Genomic DNA, 16,900 nt, shown 5'->3' with positions numbered 1-16,900 from the left:
TAATAGAGAATTCTGGATATTTAGGTGCCGTTTAAACGAGAGTTTCCTGTATACTGCTAACTCGGTGCTGGATTTACAACAATAGCTGTATATATCAGCCAGTTAAAAAATCGGGTCATGCAACAGTAGTATCGTGTTAAAATCCACTTCTTGCCATCAGCAGAGCTCGCTGAACAAAGACCCTTTTTTAAAAAAAAAAACACGCTTTTCCTCCCTCAATCCAGGCGTCAGATAACCACAGCATTGCTAGATAAACCATTATGTGCCACTCACTGATCCTTACATATCTATCTCAGCCACTGGCAACTTTCTAGATTACTTCTGAATATCCCAGCGCCGACAGCTGTACAAACTTGCTCAGATTCAGACCCTTGGTTTCTTGTGCGTGTGGCTCTTTATGAAACAAAACACACCGTCGTTAACTAATCCTGATTTATTACAGCCCAGCACGCGTCACCTCATGATGCGCCTTGCATCACGCGCTGTACTTTGCCAAACATGCTGTAGACATTCGTTCTTATCTAATTTTGCATACCACAAGCATAATCACAGGCGCACAACGTCCTTTGTGAGGATATGGTCTTCAACACAAGGGAGGATAATTATTTCTGTCAGCCAGGACTGTACTTGGGACTCACTGGTATGACGGCCCTGCCATCTGTCGCAAGAAAGCAGCTGTACTATCTCAAACCTACCGAGGAAAAAAAAAACTTTTTAAATCTTTTGGCACAGAGTTATTGAAACAACTGCTGACATTACACTGCAGGGAAAAAAAACCCACATAAAGCGGTGATGCAGTAGTAGCACCCCTCCCACTCCATTAAACCCTGACAACAGGAGGTGACGGCTGAGGTCATCACAAGGCTACAAGGGCCTCACTGCTGACTGCACTCCACTGGCTGGAGTTGAGTGACAAAAGCTGTTTGTTTAACTCACCATAATAGAAGAGTCTCTTTCTGAAGTGAATGAATTATAGAAGATAAAAAGCAAAACTTTTTCAGTGCTAATTTTTTGTTAAATCAAATTTTTTTTGAATGTGTTCCCTGGCCTGTCATTAAGCTCTCCTAGTTAAAATGGCCTGTTTTTAATTGGTGGGCGGGGGGGGGGAGAAGAGGAGGGTGGGAAACGCATACATCAGGAACTCCTTATAAATTTAAGGAGCTTCTAATCCGCCAGCAATACAAATTATGCTATGTCAAGCCCACCCTTGCTGCACCCTCATTCTCAGAAAGCTTTATTATGGTTATATTTATGTTAATATACCACCAGCCAAATGTATGTTGAATGTTTAAATGTCTTAATCCAAATGTACACTCTCGGGAGCCGCAAGCCTACATTTCGTTGTACTGCACTTGTGCACTAACAATGACAATAAAAGTTGATTTGATTTGATTATCATTTATGTTATGCTGAACCTCCAACTTTCTCTGCTCCTCTCCTGAAGGCACTTGCTGACTCACACTCGGGTGCAGTTCTACACAGGCACCAGCCATCCACCTGTAACTTGCCAAGTGGTCATTTTCCGCATCACTTGAGAACGATTAGGAACAAGAATTATTGTGACCCAATTGCCATACCAGCTGAGATCAGCTAATTTAGCAAACGTTGTTGATGAAACCCAGGACCTTAACTGTCTGTATGGCTCGGCAGCAAAACTGAGTCATCGGGAGAGCTCATATGTTGAAATTTAACCGATAATGACACGGTTTGGGGGAGGGGGAAGAGAAAACGGACAGTAAAATAAAACAACTTCAGTGATGGCTGGCTTGTGGTAATTGCTCGTAAGTAAATACATAGATATGTTACCATCTTCTGCTACAGCTCTATTGTGGCAGCTTCTGCAAACAGCATTGCCATCTTTAACACTTTCCTTATTTGTTTTCAGATCCCACCATGCGTGGGCTCCAGAACCAACTTTCGCGCTCAACATCTCCTCCTGATCCAGCAAAACAGGTTCCATCAGCATCCTCAAAATTGCGAGATGCAAGAGTCACTTTTTGGGCAATATGGTAAAATGCTTTGAAAACTGGATTTTAAAAAATGCCAGCAGGTTTGCCTCGGTGATATCCCAAATAAGGAATCCACGATCACAGGGGAATGGGAATTAGGAGCACAAGTAAGCCATTCAGCCCCTCGAGCCTGTTTGGCCATTCAATTAGAGCATGGCTGATCTGTATCTTAACTCCATCTACCCGCCTTGGTTCCAGAACCCTTAATGCCCAAAATGTACCAATCTCAGTTTTGAAACTTCCAATTGACCCCCAGCCTCAACAGCTTTTTGGGGGAAGAGCTTTCCAGATTTCCACTATCCTTTGTGTGAAGAAGTGCTGTCTGACATCACCCCAACGGCCTAGCTCTAATTTTAAGGTTATACTGGATTTAGATGATCAGCCATGATCTCATTAAATGGCAGAACAGGCTCGAGGGGCCGAATGGCCTACTCCTGCTCCTATCTTCTATGTTTCTATGTTCTGAACTCTCCCAGCAGAGGAAATAGTTTCTATCTACCATATCAAATCCTTTAATCATCTTAAACACCTCAAGCAGATCACCCCTTAATCTTCGATATTCAAGGGGTTCCAAGCCTAGTCTTTGCAACCTGAAAACAATTAATTGGGAAGAATACTTGGTCAACTGCCCTGCTTGCAAAGTGACAAATAAAGTGCATCAGGATGGACTGATAAGAAGCGAGGAATCCCATTAATGGGAGAAGTTCAGGATATTACATTGGTGGCCCACCATGATTTGCATGTGGGTCCACACCAGTGGCTGCCTCCCCCTAGTAGTTTTTGATATCACAAGGGGAGGAAAATAGAGGCAGGGGATCGAAGGAGGTGGCAAGTGAAGGCTAGGTACAGGAAACTCTTGTTTAAACGGCACCTAAATATCCAGAATTCTCTAATAACCGGCAAAATTCTCACTACGAAAACTACAGTATACAGTCGTTTATAAGTTTTGTTTTACTGTTAAGTTTTGTTTTACTGTTAAGTAATTAAAGAGTTATGGATTACCCTCAACTGGCATTACTGTACTTAAGCATCTTCCACCATCCATTTAACACAACATTCTGTAGGTGAGTACCCAATTATACTGCACATTTCTTGATTTTTTAAATTTTTGTTTGTTAAAAATAGCCTCGGTAGATATACCTCTCCGTTATCCGGAATTTTTAATCAACCGGCACCATCCCGGTCCCATCGGTGTCGGATACGAAAGAGTTTCCTGTATTTCCCAAACAGGTAAGGAGGAAGGGAAAGGAAAGCAAGTTATCCAGGCTTTTCTCAGGTACTTCCTAGCGCTGGGCTTGACAAAAGCCCCAGAGCAGGTTGCCCAGATGCGCTCTCAGGAGAAAAAAAAACACAAGAACACACGGAAGGTTAATCACCAGCTACCATTCAGTGAGAAAGTTGAACCAAGAGACCGAGTATACTGCAAATTAAGAAAAGGTACAGGAAACTTTGTGTTATCCGGAGGCTAAATGTCCGGCAAGCTCGAGCCACATGCAAAAATCAGGAGCTGTTTCGTTAGGTTTTTTTTCTTCTCGTGGCTTTTTTTCTTCTCGTGGCTTTTTTTTCCAACAGTCAGGCTCTGCAAAGTCTCTGTAGCTTAGCAACAGCTTCAGAGAGACGCTTCCAAGGTACGGGCTGACTGTTTAGAAGCTGTTGCTAAGCAACAGTGTTTGTTGTCAGATACGGAGATGAAAAGCTCCGTATGCTTCAACATTAACGCTGGTGTGTCCGGCAGTTTTGAGGGAACGGCAACAGCTCGGTCCCGTCGGTGCCGGATAGCACAAAGTTTCCTGTAAAAGGTCGCGCGGCCCACCAAAACTCATCCTTCTAGTGCTCCAGGCTCCCCAGCCTCGCAATCAACCAAATTCTCCCTTATGTCTGTGTCTTGACTGCCCTGCTCTCTCCGGCAGATTATTCCTGGTCTGGGAACTAAAAGGAAAACTGCAAGAAGGGCTACTGTAGGGAGTTTGCTCCTGATGCTTATCCCAACGTGACAGAATCATGATGACAGGAAAGAAACAAACAGGGTTCTAAAGATCTTGATTAGTTTAAGTCAATAAACCAGAATTACGGGTCAGTAAAATACTCTTCCTGTCACATGAGAAGACTGCATATTTCCACCGACTGACAAATAAAACAAGATAAACCTAATCTACAATTATAATGTGGTTGCCACTCATCACATTCAAAGCCATGCATCGGAAAGCAGCTGCCATAATGGCAGAAGTATACAAAGTGTCACCAACAAAAGTCGACAGGGAAAGCTTGGAAATGGTGAAAGGTGGGGAGATGGTAAACAGTTTAAAACGCGGGACGTTGGAACTGTGGTCAAGGGTGTAACACATTCGAGCAAGTTCAGTCGATGATATAAAATGGCCATCCAAACTCTGGAAATGTTGCAGCACTTTTAGCTTTCTATATTCGAGGTTTAATGTAAATATCTAGGACCTAGCACGTCCTCAGGCCATCCCAAAGCATTTTCCAGCCAATGAATTACTTTTGAAGTGCAGTCAATGCTGTTATATAGGCAAACTTTTCAGCCAATTTGTGCACAACGTCACACAAACAGCAACAACTTGTCTTTATATAGTGCCTTTAACATAGTAAAACTTTCCAAGATGCTTCACAAGACTATTACAAGGCAAAATAAAATTGACACCGTGCCACGTAAAAAGAGAAATTAGGGCAGGTGACCAAAAACTATGTCAAAGAGATAGGTTTTAAGGAGCGTCTTAAAGGAGGAGAGAGAGGTAGAGAGGCGGAGAGGTTTAGGCAGGGAATTCCAGAGCTTAGGGCCTAGGCAACAGAAGGCACGGCCGCCAATGGTTCAGCGATTATAATCAGGGATGTTCAAGAGGGCAGAATTAGAGGAGCGCAGATATCTCGGAGGGTTGTGGGGCTGGAGGAGATTACAGAGATAGGGAGGGATTTGAAAACAAGGATGAGAATTTTGAAATCGAGTCATTGCTTAACCGGGAGCCAATGTAGGTCAGCGAGCACAGGGGTGATGGGTGAATGGGACTTGGTGCGAGTTAGGACATGGGCAGCCGAATTTTGGATGACCTCAAGTTTACGTAGGGTAGAATGTGGGAGGCCAGCCAGGAGTGTGTTGGAATAATCAAGTCTAGAGGTAACAAAGGTATGGATGAGGGTTTCAGCAGCGGATGAGTTGAGGCAAGGGCGGAGACGGGCGATGTTACGGAGGTGGAAATAGGCCGTCTTAGTTATATCGCAGATGTGTGGTCAGAAGCTCATTTCAGGGTCAAATATGGCACCAAGGTTGCGAACAGTGTGGTTCAGCCTCAGACAGATGTTAGGGAGAGGAATGGAGTCAGTGGCGAGGACCGAAAACAATGGCTTCGGTCTTCCCAATATTTAATTGGAGAACATTTCTGCTCATCCAGAACTGGATGTTGGACAAGCAATCTGACAATTTAGAGGCCGTGGAGGGGTCGAGAGAAGTGGTGGCGAAGTAGAGCTGGGTGTCGTCAGCGTACATGTGGAAACTGACACTGAGTTTTCAGATGATCTCACCAAGGGGCAGCATGCAGATGAGAAATAGGAGGAGGCCAAGGATAGATCCTTGGGGGACACCAGAGGTAACGTTGCGGGAGTGGAAAAAGAAACCATTGCAGGTGATTCTCTGGCTACGATTAGATAGATAAGAACTGAACCAGGTGAGCGCAGTCCCACCCAGCTGGACGACGGTGGAGAGGCGTTGAAGAAAATGGAGTGGTCAACTGTGTCAAAGGCGTGAGGTGGGATAGTTTACCTTTGTCACAGTCACAAAAGATGTCATTTGTGACTTTGATGAGAGCCGTTTCAGTACTGTGGCGGGGCGGAAACCTGATTGGAGGGATTCAAATATGGAGTCGCGGGAAAGATGGGCACGGATTTAGGAGGCAACAACACATTCAAGGACTTGAGAGGAAAAGGAGGTTGGAGGTGGGGCGGTAGTTTGCAACGACGGAGGGGTCAAGGGTTGATTTTTTGAGAAGGGTGATGAAGGCAGATTTGAGGGAGAGGGGGACAGTACCTGAGGAAAGAGAAACGTCAACAATGTCAGCTAACATGGGAGCCAGAAGAGGAAGTTGGGTAGGCAGCAGTTTGGTGGGGAAAGGATTAAGGGAGCAGGAAGTGGGTCTCGTGGACAAGATGAGCGCGGAGAGGTCATGAGGGGAGATCGGAGAGAAACTGGAGAAAGCTGTGAGTTCAGGACAAGGGCAGGGGGGAACCTTAGAGGAAGTTTGGCCCGGTGGGCGAGGGGAAGGAAGGGAAGTGGCAGAGGTAGCTGAACGGATGGTCTCAATCTTAGAGACAAAGAAGTCCATGAGCTCCTCACACTTGTTGTCGGAGGCGAGGGTGGAAGAGACAGGGGAGAGGGGTTGAAGAAGACGGTTAGCAGTGGAGAACAGCAGCCGGGTTTTATCTTTGCATTCCAGAATGATTCTGATATAGTGAGCAATTTTGGCAGACAAGAGCAGGACCCGATAATGCTTTATGTGGTCCAGCCAGATCTGGTGGTGAATGGCGAAACCAATTGTCCACCATATCCGTTCAAGTCTGCGTCCCTTGAACTTAAGGGAGCAAAGATGAGGACCGTACCAGGGGTTAGCCAGGGTGAGAGAGAGAGTAATTGTTTTAATAGGGACTAGGGCATCAAAGGTGGTGGTGAGGGTGTGTTTGAGCAGATCGGTAGCTACAGAAATGTCGTGGTGAATGGAGGGCCAAAGGCTGGACAGTTGGGATTTCATAAGTGTAGTTGTAAGAGAGTTGGGAGAAAGTTTTTTCCAGGGGCAGACACAGAAGGAAGTAGGGTTGGGGGGGGTGGAAAGGGGATGTGGGTGGAGAGCAATACAAGGAAGTGGTCAGAGATGGCCATATCTGCGATTGACACGATGGGGGTAGCAAGGCTACGAGAGATAGCAAGGTTGAGGGGGTGACCGTGAATATGGGTTGGGGAGGAAGAGATGAAGGGAGGATAGGAGGCTAAGGAACTCAGAGGAGAGAGAGCATGATGAATTGAGATGGAGATTGAAATCACCGAGGATGAGAAGTCGTTCAGTGCAGAGGCTGAGGGAGGAAAGCAGTGAAGATATCTTGGTAATAACATTTTTATGGTACTTGGGTGGGCAGTAGAGAACGATAATTTTAAATGAGTGGTGAAAGGGGTGGAATAACGTGAGATGCTCTGAGGAGAAAGTGCCAGAGGAGTAGGGGGACAGACCAAGATGCGATTTGGTGATGAGAGTCACACCGCCACCACGGCAGTCTGAGCGGGACAAGTGGTGGAAGATATAGCCAGGCGGGGAGGCTTCATTTAAGGGTAAGGTGTCATCACCCCTCAACCAAGTTTCTGTCCGGGCCATGATGTCGATGCAGTCATCCACGAGAAGGGCCTTGTTCACAAGTGAATGGACATTCAGGAGGGAGATGCGGAGAGGGTCAGTGATGGCTGATCCAACTGGATGAATGGTGGTTTGGTGAAGCAAAACTCTTCAAATATCGCTACAGGATTGTTTACATCCACCTGAGCAGGTAGACGGTACTTTGGTTTAATTTCTCATCCAAAAGACAGCACTTCTGACAATGCAGCACTCCCTCAGTACTGCACAAGTGTCAGCCTAGATTATGTGTTCAAGTCTGTAGTGGTGCTTGGACCCACAAACCTCCAACTCAAGAGCAACCGCATGAGACAAGCTGATAGTTATTATAACATATACCGGCCATATTATTTCCCAGTAATAAGTTATTTCTCCATAAATTTACGATTATGATACACACAATTGCTAATCTTTCAGTGAGGAAATCACCGAAATGACAAGGAGGCGACTGCGAATCAGCAACAAAAGAAGTCAATGCTAGACATTTTAAAAAATGGAATAAAACCACGCATGAAATTTAAAGAGATGAGATTACAGCCTCGAGATCAGATCCCTCTGTACGCATTGCGTAAATATATCTCCTGTGGTGCTGCTCACAGTTGGAAGATCTGTTTTATAAAGACAGGAATATTATGTAGTGTAAAATAGAGGCCTGTATTTTCCTGTCCCTACGGGTGCGTACGAGTTGTGTACACACCCGTAGGGGCCTCGCAAGTGCCGGTTTCAGGCATGCGAAGCGCATGTGCTGAAAACCGGCACTTCCGATCTGTCAAGAATGCTCTTGACAGATCCTCCGCCTGCCCTGGAGAAGGGCCTCCGCGGGCAGAGAGTTCCGCTTTCTGCAGAACCTCCGCCCGCTGAAAACCGTTAAAAATCTTACGCCTGATAAAAGCAGGCGTACAGCCTGCTTTTACCAGCATAAGAGTTTTTAAAAGTTTTTTTTTAAATTTCCATTCATTTATAATTTTTTAATACTTTTTTAAAAAAGGTAAGCTTATTTTTAGCCCCATAAAAAACTAATTCTTTTTTTCAAAAAATTCAAATTTGTTTAAAATATTTAATGTAATTTTAAATGTGATTTAAAAAATTATTTAATGTTTTGATGTGTTTGTTGAGTGACCCTCATTCATACTTTTGACGTGTCTAAGCTGAGAGACCTGTCAAAAGTGTGAAGGGGGGTTCCCTTCTTCCATTGGTTCCCCATGGCCCACATGATCCCAGGGACGCCTGCAAACTGCCTGCGCTCCTGCGCGTGCGCACCAGGAGAGGCCCAGGAGCAGAACTGTCCGGACCTCCGGAGCCCTCAGGTAAGGGTGTAGATTTTTTCCAGATTGGAGGCATCTGCACGCAGGAAGCCTCCGATCAGAAAATCTGGGCTGTAAATTGTTTAAATGAATGCCGATATTATTTACAAACTAGGAAGAGGCTCAGATCGCTGACTTGTTTCGACAGGTCAATTAAGAAGTTGAGACACATGGATTTTTTTTACACCACAGGATTTGGGGGTGTCAATGTTTAAAGGACATCTGCAAGAAGAGCTGTCCCTGTGGTACAAGTATGCAGGTCAACCTCCAAAGGGTGACATAGCTATGTTCCATCCCCTTTGTGAAGTGGAGGCAACTTGGGAGAGAGGGAGTTGAAACAAACAGCATTTTAATATTATTTTACATCTGTCACAAAATGAACCAAGTGCAGGAGGCAGAAAGTGTAAATTGCCCAAATGGGGGGAATCACTGTTTAAAAAGTCTACATTTCCCCCTACATTTGTACCTACCTTGGACCTGCTCAATTGTTTTGAGATTGTTTTAATTTATTTTGCTGTGGAATGCTGCAACTGTTCAGAAAGTGGAAATCAGGGCGACATGGAAAAAATGGCCCGATCAAATGAACCAGAATAAACGTGTCTCTTAAATTTACTTAAGCTAATTAGTTACATTTATTCTAACATAAGTTCTCAGAGACGCCGTAATTGTGATCATCTTCAAGAAAGGTGACAAGTCCGATTGCGGTAATTACAGGGGAGTTTCCCTGCTGTCTGCCACAGGGAAAGTCATCACAAGAATCCTCCTCAATCGCCTTCTCCGAGTGGCCAAAGAGCTCCTCCCAGATTCGCAATGCGGATTCTGCCCACTAAGGGGCACAATGGACATGATCTTCACTGCACGTCAATTACACGAGAAATGCAGGGAACAGCACCAACCGCTGTACATGGCCTTCTTTGATCTCACAAAAGGCCTTCGACATTGTCAGCCATGAGGGATTATGGAGTGTCCTCCTCAAATTCGGCTGCCCTCAAAAGTTTGTCACCATCCTCCGCCTGCTCCACGACGACATGCCGTGATCCTGACCAACGGTTCCACCACAGACCCAATTCACGTACGAACCGGGGTCAAGCAAGGCTGTGTCATCGCACCAATGCTCTCTCAATCTTCCTTGCTGCAATGCTCCATCTCACCATCAGTAAGCTCCCTGCTGGAGTGGAGCTAATTTACAGAACAAACGGGAAACTGTTCAACCTCCGTCGCCTCCAGTCCAGATCCAAGGTCGTCCCTTCCTCTGTTGTCGAACTACAGTATGCAGACGATGCTTGCGTCTGCGCTCACTCGGAGGTTGAACACCAAACCATCATCAACACCTTCACCGAAGCGTACAAGTGCATGGGCCTTACACTAAACATCCGTAAGTCAAAGGTCCTCTACCAACCTGCCCCTGCCACACAGTACTGCCCCCCGATTATCAAAATCCATGACAAGGCCTTGGACAATGTGGAGCACTTTCCATACCTCGGGAGCCTACTGTCAACAAGGGCAGACGTCGATGACGAACTTCAACACCGCCTTCAGTGTGCCAGTGCAGCCTTGGTTACCTGAGGAAAAGAGTGTTTGAAGACCAGAACCTCAAACCCGACACTAAGCTCATGGTCTACAGAGCAGCAGTGATACCCGCCCTGCTGTATGCCTCAGAGACATGGACCATGTACAGCAGGCACCTCAAAGCACTGAAGGGGTACCATCAATGCTGCCTCCGCAAGATCCTGCAAATCCATTGGCAGGATAGGCGCACCAATGTCAGTGTACTCGCTCAGGCCAACATCCCCAGCATTGAAGCTTTGACCACGCTCGATCAGCTCCGATAGACGGGTCACATCGTCTGCAGGCCCGATACGAGACTCCCAAAACAAGCGCTCTACTCGGAGCTCCGACACAGCAAGAGGGCCACAGGTGGGCAGAGGAAACGCTTCAAGGACACCCTCAAAGCCTCCTTGAAAAAGTGCAACATCCCCACTGACACCTGGGAATCCCTGGCCCAAGACCGCACAAAGTGGAGGAGAAGCATCCGGGAAGGCGCCTAAAACCTCGAGTCTCTTCGCCGGGAGCAAGCGGAAACCAAGCGCAAGCAGCGCACGTCAACCCAAGCACCCCACGCCGCCCCCCCCCCGCACCCCCTTCAACCACCGTCTGCCCCACCTGTGACAGAGACTGTAGGTCCCGCATTGGACTCATCAGTCACCTGAGAACTCATTTTTAATGTGGAAGCAAATTGTGGTGTATGTGCCTTTAAGAGCAATTATGGTGTATGTGCCTTTAAGAGCCCCAGGTGTGCGTAATGCCGGTAATTGCCACTTGGGCTATATAAGCCTGTGTATTGTGTATATCCTTTAGAAACCCACCCCCAGACTTGCTTAGTAAATACCTATGAACCAACTCCTGTCTTCAGTGTCTTTATCTACACACGGACACTACAGTGGCGACGAAGTGGAAACGGACTTACCTGCAATTCGGCAGCACCTCAAGGACATCGATTCCTCCAGCGTCCAGAAGACTCAAGGAAGTAAGAGAAACTGTGGTTTCACCAGCTGGCCAAGCTGGTGACAGGTACTGCGCTAATCCTTCCTGGGCGTCAGGCTGGAGCTCCAGCGGCGGGCTCTACAGCTGAGACAGGCAGCGAAATCGGAGGCAAGCAATAACGGACTGGGAGGGTGCACTCGAGAGACGGCCGGCGCAGGTCAGCGTTTAGACCTCCGTCGGGAACGAGTCTCCAACAGTGAATAAACGGAAACCACAGTAAAACAGCGTTGTTATCGGTAGCAGCGGCGGGAAAGCGCGGGAAGCGCCATATCGTTGCTACAGAGAGAAAGAAAAAAGCGCGGGAAGCGCCATATCTTTTCTGAAATGCCTAAATCTGGTAATATTGAGGCTTTTGATGGCGAAATAGAAGATTGGACCACATACGTGGAAAGAGTAGAGGTTTATTGCACTGCAAATGGAATAACAGATGAAAAAAAAGCTTCAGTACTTCTGAACTTAATGGGCGTGAAGACATACGGGCTGTTACGAAATTTAATCACTCCAGCCAAACCAAAGGACAAGACTTTTAAAGAAATTGTTGATACCCTGCAGGAGCATTTAAACCCAACACTGCTGCTGATAGCGGAACGATTCAAGTTCTTCAAGAGAAATCAACACAAGAATGAAAGTAACGCTGATTACCTAACCGAATTAAGAAAGCTATCAAAGTACTGCCAATTCGGAGCAGGACTATCGGATTATCTTCGAGACAAATTTGTTTGCGGTCTCTTAAGTGAAGGAACACAAAAAAGACTGCTTTCTGAAAAAGATTTAACATTGGACAAAGCTTTCAGTATGGCTGTATCATACGAAGCAGCAGCAAAAGGAGCTGCAGAGATACAACAAGAGACACAGGACTTCAGCACCCATAAAATGACACAGGAGTTCGGAAGATGTTATCGCTGCGGCAGATCCACCCATAACCAGAGGGAATGCTGGTTCAAGGGCAAAGCATGCAGGCAATGTGGTAAGATTGGACACATTGCACGGGTATGCCAATCTGGACAAAACAAATCCACTGACAGAAAACAAAAAATCAATAAAGAAAAGTACAGGAAGGTACAAATGATGACGGACAATAGCTCCGAAGACCAGAATAGCAATAGCGACTCCGGAAACAAGAGACTAAGCTGTCTCAAATTACATAATGTACTTGCCAAAGAGGATTACCAAACCATTTGGGTTACCCTCACAATAGCAGGGTCCCCAGTTAAAATGGAGCTAGATACAGGATCAGCTCTAACCGTAATAAATCGACGAGATTACGAGAGGCTATTTTCGCATATACCTCTAAAAGACACATCCATTATCTTAAAAACATATACGGGGCAGAAAGTCTACCCCAAAGGAAAAATAAGGGTGCCTGTGGTATACAACGGCAAAGAAATACAAAAGTTGTATTTATACATTCTACAAGATGGTGGTCCACTGTTGTTGGGACGTGAATGGATAAGGAAGATACGTTTAGACTGGCACTCCATTCAGGCACTGACGGTGACCAGTAAGGAAAAAAACAATGATGACATCATACCTGAACGATTAAAAGACATCTTGGCCAACGCCAAAGAAGTGTTTCAAGAGAAACTAGGAACCTTGAAAGGCATCACCGCCTCAATAAAAGTGGAAGATACAGCAATTCCAAAATTTTTTAAGGCAAGACCGGTGCCATACGCAATACGTCCGGCAGTCGAGGCAGAGCTGAAGAATTTGGAAAAGGCAGGCGTATTATCCAAAATAGATTGGAGCGAATGGGCAACACCCATCGTTCCAGTCATGAAAAAAATTGAAAAATAACTCTGAGGAACAGGAAAAAATTTGCATCTGTGGGGACTTTAAGGTGACTGTAAACCCGGTCCTTCACACGGTACAGTATCCTCTTCCGAGGATAGAAGATATTTTCGCCTCACTATCCGGAGGGAAACGTTTCACAAAAATTGACTTGGCACAGGCATATCTACAGATGGAGGTTGAGGAGACCTCTAAAAAATATCTCACAATAAACACACACAAAGGCCTGTACCAGTACAATCGACTGGTTTTTGGAATAGCATCAGCTCCAGCTATCTGGCAAAGAGCTATGGAGCAAGTCCTGCAAGGGATTCCAGGGACTCAATGCTACCTAGACGACATCCTTATAACAGGAGAAAACGACAACGAGCACCTTGCCAATTTGGAGCAGGTGCTCACTAGGCTGAAAGAATGGGGCCTACGAGCAAATCGCCCCAAGTGCGAATTTTTCCAAAATCAGATATCATATTGTGGCCACATAATTAATAAGGAAGGGTTGCATAAGTCACCTGAAAAAATTGAAGCAGTTATAAAAGCCCCAGCACCTGAAAATGTTTCACAATTAAGGTCATTCCTGGGATTAATAAATTACTATCATAAATTTTTACCGAACTTATCAACTATTCTACACCCTCTTAATGATCTTCCACAGACAGGAGTGATTTGGAAATGGAACGAAGACTGTAAACGTGCCTTCCATAAATGTAAAGACTTAATCACATCAGAGAAAATTTTGGCTCATTACAACCCATCACTACCAATCAGACTGGCGTGCGATGCATCCCCTTACGGCATAGGAGCGGTATTGTCCCATAGATTCCCTGATGGCTCGGAACGGCCGATAGCTTTTGCGTCACGCTCATTGAACTCAGCTGAGCGTAACTATGCCCAGATAGACAGGGAAGCACTCAGCCTGGTATGGGGAGTGAAGAAATTCAACCATTACCTACACGGACAAAAATTTACCTTGTTGACTGACCATCAACCCCTCATCTCCATATTCAACCCTAAAAAAGGTGTCCCCATTATGACGGCACAAAGACTAGAGGTGGTCCCTTTTTCTAGGGGCACACCAATACAACATTGAATACAAAGGGTCAAAACAGCATGGGAATGCTGACAGTTTATCACGCCTACCGTTGCCAACGATAGAAGAGGCACCTACAGTAGACCCAGTAGAGATATTCCACTCTACCATAGTGGAATGTCTACCGGTGACAAATTCTGCCAGTGAAAGGGAGACAAGAAATGACCCTACTCTCTCACGGGTCTACGATTTAACAGTGAAGGGATGGCCAGCACATGGCGAACCACTGTTGCCAGCATTCTCGCAAAGAAGAGAACAGCTGTCAGTGTGCCGAGGAACCTTGATGTGTGGATCCAGAGTGGTGATTCCACCCAAACTCCAGGATAAAGTGCTAAAGGAGCTTCACGAGGGGCATCTGGGTGGAGTGAAAATGAAGAACCTAGCTAGGGCGTTTGTATGGTGGCCAGGTATCGATGGAGACATCGAAGACATGACCAAGAGCTGCCTAGGATGCCAGAAGGTCCAAAATGCTCTGCCACAGGCCCCTCTACATCCATGGGAGTGGCCCTCATCTCCCTGGCAAAGGGTGCACATCGACTTTGCTGGTCCATTTATGGACTCAATGTTCTTAATCGCGGTTGATGCACACTCCAAGTGGCCGGAGGTAATAAAGATGTCCTCCACCACCACGGAAAAAACCATCACAGTATTAAGGACCATATTTGCCAGGAATGGGCTGCCGGAACAGATATGTTCTGATAATGGACCGCAATTTGTGTCCGAAGAATTCAGAAAGTTCTTAAAGAACAATGAGGTAAAGCACTACACGTCCGCCCCATACCATCCCGCCACCAATGGATTGGCTGAAAGGTTTGTCCAGACCTTCAAGAAGGCCATCAAGGCCATGGGTAATGAAGACATAAAACTTCAGCACAAGGTGGATAACTTCTTATTTGCATATAGGAATGCAACGCATATGGTTACTAACCAAACTCCCGCCATGATGTTCTACAATAGAAACCTAAGATGCCGGCTGGATTTGGTCAAGCCCAACATCCGAAGGGACGTGGAGAACCGGCAGTTTCAGGGCATGAATGAAAGGCCAACTAGGGCCTTCCAGATAGGCCAACCGGTTTTGGCCCGGGACTACCGTACCGAGAAATGGCAGCCTGGAACTATCTGCACACGATTAGGACCACTGATGTATACCGTGGACATCGGAGACAGCATAATAAGGCGCCATGCTGACCAAATCATCAAGTCATCCGAAAAGGGACAACCTACACCACCACTCTATACATCTAACGATGAAGTAGAGATACCCATATCTACCTCCGATCCGGTGATACTGGAGCCCGATGAACCCGACACTGGCCTTCAAGCCGAATCAGCCTTGCCAGAAGAACCTACTACACCACCAGAAACTACTACACCCCCGAGGCGTTATCCGGACCGAGTCAGGAAGCCTCCTGAGAGACTAACTTATAATTAATTAATACAGCAATGTATATTATTTTGCATATAACATGTAATTAATAATTACTTAAAATATGATGTACTAGTTAGCTAGAAGGGGAGGAATTGTGGTGTATGTGCCTTTAAGAGCAATTATGGTGTATGTGCCTTTAAGAGCCCCAGGTGTGCGTAATGCCGGTAATTGCCACTTGGGCTATATAAGCCTGTGTATTGTGTATATCCTTTAGAACCCCCCCCCCCCAGACTTGCTTAGTAAAATACCTATGAACCAACTCCTGTCTTCAGTGTCTTTATCTACACACGGACACTACATAAGTCATCCTCGGTTCAGAGGGACTGCCTAAGAAGAAGAAGAACTAATGAACTGTTACGCACGATGGCTTACACTGTATGCAAGACTTTTAGTATATTGCTTGTCGATCTTCTGCTGCGTTGTACATGGGGAGTCAAGACCAAATGTAGTCTTCAGGTGAAGCGAGTTTAGAGGGCAGATGATAATTGGCACAGGGTGCACAGCATAATTCAGTCCCCATTTTAAACTCATACATTCTGTACTTAATTATACATTTCCCAGTATATATTCTTATGTCAACAACACTAGCAGATTTCCTGTGGTGATCTGTGGTCAAAGATGAAAACTGAATATGATAATCAACAATCCACATTGCAGCAAAGAAAAGTAGCCATAGAAAACAAGACATGCTGGCCTAGTGAGGAGGTGCCGTCTAACTCTTCAAATAGTTTGGAACAATTCAGACAGCCTCATAAGTGACAGTTTATTTTAAACACTTGCCTCAGCAGTAATTTGAAAGCACTGTCCATAACTTCCTTAATTCGTCTGCAAAATTATGAAATCGTATGAAGAAAATCATTTGTCTACATTGCTCTGCACACTTAAACTAAATAAGTTTTCTCCTTTGCTATCTGCAGCTGTCTTGCGGCATTTGCAGTTAGTCCAAAGTAATTAATATAGTATCCCATCTCCACCGTCGAATCCAATCCTGAGGCATAAACATCTTGGAGGAGTTACAAAATGTCATTTTCCACACTGTGCTAAGTGGCAGGAAGACAATTTACTCGTACAAAATCCCCCAGACAGCATTCTCTGGAGTACACTATACAAGCCAAAGGGTGTGCAGCAACAGACCAAGGGACATATCAAGCACATATGTCTCACCGACACCCCTATCACTGTTCTGGAGCCTACTGAATAATGTTATTCACTCCCTTCCTCTGGGCACCGGCATTATCGATGCAGTGTGCAGGCTGGAAGCATCCCAGACATCGCAACTTTCCACAATAGTGTGCGATTGGGCTGTACACAGTTGGGGGTAGCAGATTGATTCTCCTCACTCTCCCATCTTCTTG

At 45.7% G+C, this 16,900-nt stretch overlaps 1 protein-coding gene across 3 annotated transcripts in view; it reads right to left on the bottom strand.

Annotated features, from left to right (window-relative positions):
- jade1 (jade family PHD finger 1) overlaps positions 1–16,900 on the bottom strand; it is a 168,271-nt gene that overhangs the window by 101,453 nt on the left and 49,918 nt on the right. The window contains exon 3 of one of the 3 annotated variants that reach the window (XM_086008365.1): positions 536–691. The exons of the other annotated variants lie outside the window; for them this stretch is intronic. The gene's annotated coding sequence lies outside the window, so the exon portion shown is untranslated. The remainder of the gene's footprint in view (positions 1–535; positions 692–16,900) is intronic. 3 annotated transcript variants of the gene reach the window in all.

Source organism: Somniosus microcephalus, chromosome 2, assembly GCF_052327205.1.
Source record: "Somniosus microcephalus isolate GS21.2 chromosome 2, FLI_Smic_1.0, whole genome shotgun sequence".
In the NCBI taxonomy this organism is placed as follows: domain Eukaryota; kingdom Metazoa; phylum Chordata; class Chondrichthyes; order Squaliformes; family Somniosidae; genus Somniosus; species Somniosus microcephalus.
Note: the sequence above shows the minus strand (reverse complement) of the source record. Positions and strands in the feature narration are given on the sequence as shown.